Consider the following 8,121-nt stretch of genomic DNA (forward strand, 5'->3'; position numbering starts at 1 on the left):
TTCAAGTTGGTTATGAACTCCCAATTTTACCCCAAATACAGATTGCAGAATCACATCGGTTACACATCCACATTTTTACATAATGCCCTATTAGTAACTGTTGTATTCTGCTACCTTTCCTATCCTCTACTATCTCCCCTCCCCTCCCCTCCCATCTTCTCTCTCTATCCCATCTACTGTAATTCATTTCTCTCCTTGTTTATTTTCCCATTCCCCTCACAACCTCTTATTTGTAATTTTGTATAACCATGAGGGTCTCCCTCCATTACCGTGCAATTTCCCTTTTCTCTCCCTTTCCTTCCCACCTCATGTATCTGTTTAATGTTAATCTTTTCTTCCTGCTCTTCCTCCCTGATTTGTTCTTAGTTGCTCTCATTATATCAAAGAAGACATTTGGTATTTGTTTTTTAGGGATTGGCTAGCTTCACTAAGCATAATCTGCTCTAGTGCCATCCATTTCCCTGCAAATTCCATGATTTTGTCATTTTTTAGTGCTGCGTAATCCTCAATTCTTAATGGCAAGAGTGAGAATCAGAAAAGCACAGGCTCCTGGGTGGTAAAGGAGGGCAGGACCACCTCCTCTCCTCTAGTCTAAGCACTGTTGTGGCCCATGGTGGAGAAGGAGGGACTGTGACAGCCCAGGGCCCAGGAGTGCTAGGAGAGGGTTGGTGCCAGCTGGGCCTTCCGCAAGGGTCCCTCCTGCCAGCTGCTTTTCAGGCTCGGCCCAGTCTGCCTGGATGCTGGGTGTGTCGGGAGGGAGGCCTAGTCACTCTGCCTGACCCGGTTATGCTGGGGAGGCCTCGCTTCCTGTCTCATATTCAGAAGGGAGTGCCTTAGAGCAATTTCTTTCCACCCCAGCAGTCTACAGACTGATCAAAAATGCAAGTCATGTCAAGACTAAGTGCTTGTTAATTTGGATCCTGCGATGTGGACTTGAATATAAATCAAAAAGCACAATAGTGGATGATTAGAGCTGTCACTTAGCAGTTTTTATGTAACTTCTGTTCGAGCACTTATCACCTGGTGCTACAAACATTTACATGTCTGGCCTGTGAGTTCCTGAAATGGAGAGGCTGTGTCTTATTCACCTTTGTGATTTTGGCAGAGTGCCTGGCACCTGGGGGGTGCTTTGGAAAGGCTTATTGGATAAAGGATAACAGGCACAAAGCTTTTCCAAGGCAAAGCTTGTTGGCATCTTTAGTGCCAATATTATAGTTGTTTGGGTGGGAGGAAGGCTGCTTGGGCCCTGTGTCCTGCTACAGGGGCCCCTGGATCGAGAGTTGAATAGGAGCCCAGATTTCATACCCAGAAAGATCGTTCTGTGTATACAGTAGGATGAGTGCATCATCCCTTGTTTCAAGAGAACTAGATTCCTTTCTCAGGGTGGGGTGCTGTGTCTGTAGGAGAAAGGTAAGAATGTTCCTCAAAGGCTCTGAAAGAATTTCCTGTCACTCCTTCCTTCCTCTCACTCTCTGGGGCTGGACTGGCTCAAACAGCTGGTGCTGGTGCTGGTGCTGGTCTGGAGGAGCAAGGAGAGGAGCCCAGAAAATCTTCAGGGAGTCTGCTTGAAAACAAATTGACCATCACCACAGGACTTCTCCACCCCACTGCCATCTGTAGGGACATTTGAAGGCCAACTACAAAATCTTGGAAATCAGAGAACCCCCAGGAACTCCTGTAATCACCTATGAAAGTATGGCAGTAGGATGCTGAAGATGGAGGGGATACTGTGACGAAGGGGTGTCAAAGAAAATATATTCAATGATGCTTGTTAAAGTATAAGAAAAACTTTCTTTTGGACCATCATGATAGGCATAGGGATTTTTACTGAACTCTGAATGTGGTATGATCAAGTGGGAATTTATAACGGAAGAGCAGGGTTAGGATTAGTGGATGGGAAATTCATAAAGAAGAAGAAACATCAAGGGAGCTGGGATTGTGGCTCAGTGGTAAAGCGCTTGCCTAGCATGCGTGAGGGACTGGGTTAGATCCCCCGCACCACATAAAAATAAAAACAAATAAAAGAAAGGTATTATGTCCATCTACAACTAAAAACAAGAAATTAAAAAAAACAAAAGAAGAAACATCAGGGGTAAGGGGCATTCTCCATCTATGCACCAACAGGATTCTTGCTGAAGACAGGTAAAGATGATGTGACATCCCTGGAAGAATGGTGGAGGATGAGGAACCCCATTAGATAGATAATAAGGCTGACCAGAGATGGAGGATGGAGGATGAAGAATTCTTGCTAGACTGACTTAGCAGGATTCTTTGCTAAAAGTGAATTTTACAAGGGAGTGCACAGATGGGTCTAGAACTTTCAGGGCTTGACCAAAGTTTGGTAAAGCAAAGAATCTTCAGGGGCCAGAGAAGGTCAGAGGTGAGGCACCGGATGGTGTAGGGCTCTATAAGGGCAACAGGGTGATAGAATCTGGGAGATCAGGAGCGGGCCCTCATTTCCCCCATGTTGAAGTTTAAACACCGGAGAAACACCAAAGCAAGCTTAGAAAGCAAGTTTTATTTAAGAAAGGGACAGAGATAGCAGACTTCTCTAGAGAGAAGTAGGGCCCAGAGCTGGGTGCTGAAGGGCAGGAAGGAGCTGCACAGTGTTATCAGGATGAGTGCATCATTCCTGTTACAAGAGAACTAGATTCCTGGAAGTGCGATCCTGAGAGGTGTTATCAACCTATTGTCTTTTCTTTGATAACCAGCCCTCATCTTCTCAACTCCCATCATTCATTACCTACACTGGATGCCTTGGTCTTCCACCCCTTGCCCCAGTTTGTTGAGGAAAGTGACATTACATGTTCCCCCAGGCCAAGTGGGGCTGCAGGCAGATTTCTTTTTTTTGCAAAGAAAACATGTGGGGGTCAGCACAGTGGGCCCATTTTATAGAATTATTCTCTTAACTTCGTGTTCCCACTATCCTCATCTATTTGTTCCTCACAAGGAGACGGGGGTGGGGGGGGAGAGGAGGATGGGGGTGATGAATTGGAGGGTTAAAGATGTGAGCATGGTGGCCAGGTTGGTCAGGGAAGGGGTAAGATCCAGGCAGCTCTGGTGGAGAGGGTGCTTGAGCCCCAGGGCAGGCATGCCTGAAGCAATGAAGGCTCTTTCCTAGAAGCAGCACTCTGGTCAGGATTGCAGACCTCTCACCCTTTCCTACTCCGGCATCTGTCTGCCCTTCAAGGTGGCTCAGGAGAAGACAATAATGTTCTGTGGTTTCTCCCAGTTCTCTCAGTCACAATGACCACGTGCACATGCATCTCTGCACCCCTAGACTGATAGCCCTCATTGCAGATCAAATAATCCTCTCCACCATTTGTGGAGCTGGGATGATTTCTTTGAGTATGGAGAGTTTTAAAGATTACTAAGGGGCTGGGGATGTGGCTCAAGCGGTAGCGCGCTCGCCTGGCATGCGTGCGGCCCGGGTTCGATCCTCAGCACCACATACAAACAAAGATGTTGTATCCGCCGATAACTAAAAATAAATATTAAAAATTCTCTCTCTCTCCTCTCTCACTCTCTCTTAAAAAAAAACAAAACAAAACAATAAAGTCTTTCCGCCAAAGTCATGCTCTCCCTGATATCACAATGGTCAGATGAAGGCAAAATGGTGGCCCTGAAGTCCTCTTTGATGTTGCGTTGGCTCCACCATGTGGTAAAACTCAGTATTGTTGCAAGTCAAGAAAAATCCTTACTGAGCTGTGGAAAAGGAAATCTTTGCCTCAAAAGGCCTTTGATAGTTTTCTGCATAAACAACTAAAGCTAGCAAAATATATTGCTATGTATCAGTCATTGCTCCTGATACAAAAGCCTTCTGGAGTCTGATACTGAGTCCTCTTTCTTTCTTTTCATCTATCCATCCTCCATCTGTCTATTTGTCTTGTAATCTCTCTGCCCATTCACCTATCTTCTAATCTACCTATCATGTATGTGTGTGTGTTTATATATAAACATTGTTGTTTGGCACAGGGAATTCAACCTAGGGGTGCTTAACCACTGAGATGCATCCCCAACTCTTTTAAAATCTTTTACTTTGAGACAGGGTCTTGCTGAGTTGCTTAGGGATTCACTGCATTGCTGAGACTGGCCTTGAACTTGTTATTCTCCTGCCTCCTGAGTTGCTGGAATTACAGGCCTGTGCCACTGCACCTGGCTATATGTTGTTATCATCATCATCATCATCATCATCTATCATCTATCATCCATTATTTGTGACTAGGTATGTGCCAGGTACAATATGCCACATACATGGAATGCCAGAAAATGTGGCTTCAACCATGAACATGACAAAGCACTTTTCTCACAGAAGATATGAACAAGTAAATGGGCAGTTACATGCTAAGGTGGCAAATTAATTATTGGAATGCTCATTTCAACTTGGGGAATCTGGGCTTATTTCACTTAGCATAATGTTTAAAAGGTTATCCATGATGTAGAATGTGGAAAGATTTATTTCCTTCTTAGGGGGAATGATATTTGGCTGTATGCACCCATGACATTCACTGAGGAAACCATAAGCCAAGGCCTGAGAGCTGAGTTCACGTCAGATAAGGGTGGGTGGCAGGTGGGAGAGGACAAGAAAGGGAGGGGGTTCCAAACTGATGGAGTAATACTGGCTGGAAGTGGAGAGAGGTTTACAGTGGTGGGGATCGAATGCAAGATGGGGATGGTGGTGGGAGAGGAGGCTGTAGAGGAGAACAAGAGCCAGAACACACAGGGCTGTGTGAGCTGTGGGAAGGGGCGTGGCCTAAGACAATAGGGTTTCATCCACGGCTTTTAACTTCAGTGTGGCAAGTGGGTTAAAGGGGAGGAAGGACACTCGGGAGGCTATTGCAATGATCCAAATGGACCAGCAGAGGGGTGACTATGCTGATAGAAGTGAACAGATGTGAGAGAGATTTAGGAAGCAGAAGAGACAGGGCTCAGTGTTTGACTGGATGTCCTAGAGTCCAGGATGATGCTCAGGGTTCTTTCTTAAGAAACAGGTGATTTACTGAGCTAGGGAAGGTTGCGGGTAGAAATATGGGGGAGGGAAACAAGAAGATGGTAATATTTTTTTTCTCCCCTTGGGACAGGTTGAGAGATGCTTCTGGGATATTGTTATGATTTGTGAGACAATGCAAGAATGTTCAGAGATGAAATGATTAGATCATGAGAGCTGTAACCTAATTAGTGGGTTAATCCATGGATATGAATTAACTGGGTGCTAACTGTAGGGAGGTAGGGTGTGACTGGAGGAAACAGATCACTGGGGATATGACTTTAGGGTTTGTATTTTGTCTCTGGTGAGCAGAGCTCTTTCTCTGCTTCCCAATTGCCATGTCCTGAGCTACTTTCCACTGCCACATGCTTCTCCCATGATGTACAGCCTCATCTTGGGCCCAGAGCTATGGAGTTGGCCGACCATGACTGAACCTCTGAAGTTGAAAGCCAAAATAAACCTTTCCTCCTCTAAGTTGTTCTTGTCAGGTATATCGGTCATAGCAATGCAAAAGCTGATTAAAGCAGATACTCAGGTGTGAGTACCCAGTGGACACTTGGAAAGCTGGGTATGGATCTCTGAAGAGAGCAGGAGATGAGAATTTGGGAATCACTAGCATGAGTTCATCTACCTTTATGGCGGGAGATTGTGAAGATGAGATCAGAACTTTGAACATCACTTCCACTAAAGAACTAGGCAGAGGAAAAGGAGCGGATAGAGAGATGGAGAATGAGCAACTAAAGAGAAAGGAGGACACACAGAAGAGACATGTTGATGAAAGCTGAGGAAGAGATGTTTCCCAGGAGAAAAAGTCAAGCTGAGAGGCCAACATAGACAGCGGTCACTGGATTTGATTATTGCAGTTTCATTGCAGTAGGGGCAGGTGACCAGAAAGTTCAAGTTATGTTCTGAGCTGTGTTTTCCAAACCCCATCATCTTGCAAACACCAAATCTCTCCATTTCCCTCATTCTTCCAGTGAACTAAATATATCTGGCAAGGTTTTCTAATGGAAAATATAATCACATGTGTTTTGCTTATTTCAGAAGTTATTAGAATAAAAAAAAAGTGCTTATACACTAACAAAGTAAAGGAGAGATGACGTGCACCCAGGGAGGCCACGGACTAACCAGATTGTGAGGAGGCAGAGAGGAGGTGTGCTGAGAGGTTGTCACAGCAACCAGCTTGGGCTCCCCTTGACGTTTCCATCAGTCCCTGCCTCCAGTCATTCTATGTTCTTTGAGACATCTCTGGTTTTGACTTTCATTAATATTAAACTTTTCATTATGGAAAATAGTATGGCTATTCCTCAAAAAATTAAATCCAACAATATCTCTTCTAGGTATGTACCCCTAAGAAATAAAAGCAGGGTCTTGAAGGGATTTTTTGTTTGTTTGTTTTTTGGTACCAGGGATGAAACTCAGGGGCATTTAACCACTGAGATACATCCCCAACTTTTTAATTTCTTATTTTGAGACAAGGTCTTGCTAAGTTGCTGAGGCTGGCCTTGAACTCGTGATCCTCTTGCTTCAGCCTCTGAGCTGCTGGAATGATAGGTGTGTGCCACCATGCCTGGCTTGAAGGGTTGTTTATATATCCATGTTCACAGCAGCATTATTCACAATAGCCAAAAGGTGGAAGCAACCCAAATATCCACTGGTAGACGAGTGATGAATGTATATGTGGTACAGATATGATGGGATATTTTTTAGGCTTGAAAAGGAAGGAAATTCTGACACATGCTTCAATACAGATGAACATGGAGGGCATTATACTGAATGAAATAAGACAGTCACAAAAAGGCAAATACTATATGATCCCATTTACATGAAGTACCTAGAATAGTCAAGTATGTCTTTCTTCCTCCCTCCCTCCCTCCCTTCCTTCCTTCCTTCCTTCCTTCCTTCCTTCCTTCCTTCTTTCTGTTCCTGGGGATTCAATCCATTGAGCTACATCCTTAGTACTTTTTTTTATCTTGAGCAGGGACTTGCTGAGTTGTTTAGGCTGCCTTGAACTTGCAATTCTCCTGCCTCAGTCTCTGGAGTAGCTGGTGTTGGGTAGCTAGTCATTCATGGATGGGTGAGCAGGGAAAGGAAAATGAAGGACCACTGAAAACCACAGGGAGCTCTGATGGGCAAGCAACTGGAAGATGGGGGCCTAGAATGTTAAAAACGTCCCCCAGCCATCTTACATGCCTCTGAGAAAAGTTATTGTTTCAAAATCAAGTCACATCCTGGACCATCCTTTATCAAAACTGTGTTCCAACACCAATGCCTTGGCAGCCAAAAAAGCAAGACCCTCACAAAGAAAGCTTTCAGGGGGTGCTCGCTTCAGCAGCACAGATAACTAAAATTGGAATGATACAGAGAAGATTAGCATGGCCCCTGCGCAAGAATGACACGCAAATTCGTGAAGCGTTCTATATTAAAAAATAAAAAATAAAAAAGCTTTCAGGGGCTATTCAAAGGGCAATAAACCAATTAAGGGGGCTGGAAATTGAGGTAAAACTGGGGGACTCCATTTCCTTAAAAACTCTAACTCTGTGAGCACCATACCATCCTCTCTTCTAGGAGGTCTCTGCAGTTTCTATGCTGTTAGTCAAATGTCAAAAAATGAAGCTGGGCAGGATTCTCTGGAAACTTCCCTGAGTTCCCCAATAAAACTGGAGGGCAAGAAGTCCTCTCTGAGAGGACCCACTCTCTCCCTGGAGAGTGTCCCCCTTTCCGTTTCCTATCCCTTCAATAAACTCATGCCATACAAGTGAGTGACATGTCTGAAATATTTATGGCATGATTGCAAGAACTGGTGAACAGGGGGCCTCTGCAGGTGCCTCAGCATTGTGGCAGGCCTCTGCCACAAAGAATTATAGGTATGACCACTGCCAGGTCACCAGCACCTGGCGGAGCAGTTGATACTCCTGGGAGGTGTGAGCTGCCTGGGAAAATAAAAAGTCTGACATAATCAGTAAGAAATAAAGACAAAGCCAGAGATTAGATTTAGAAAGCAGGGCACCTGATGGTTCTTCTAGCCCTGATAGGGACCTGGAGGGCAGAAAAAGGCCCCAATTCTTTATTTAAGGGGAAGTACATCAAAAGCAGGGATAAGGTTTCAGTGTGGGAGGGGTCTTGTTCCAGTG

At 44.8% G+C, this 8,121-nt stretch overlaps 1 non-coding gene across 1 annotated transcript; it reads left to right on the forward strand.

Moving 5' to 3' along the window:
- Positions 1–7,306: 7,306 nt before the first annotated feature.
- Positions 7,307–7,414, forward strand: LOC114092272 (U6 spliceosomal RNA). Its single transcript, XR_003582661.2, has one exon. It is a non-coding gene; the product is annotated as a U6 spliceosomal RNA (small nuclear RNA).
- The last annotated feature ends 707 nt before the right edge of the window (positions 7,415–8,121 follow it).

The sequence above is a fragment of the Marmota flaviventris genome, chromosome 12 (assembly GCF_047511675.1).
Source record: "Marmota flaviventris isolate mMarFla1 chromosome 12, mMarFla1.hap1, whole genome shotgun sequence".
Classification (NCBI taxonomy): Eukaryota; Metazoa; Chordata; class Mammalia; order Rodentia; family Sciuridae; genus Marmota; species Marmota flaviventris.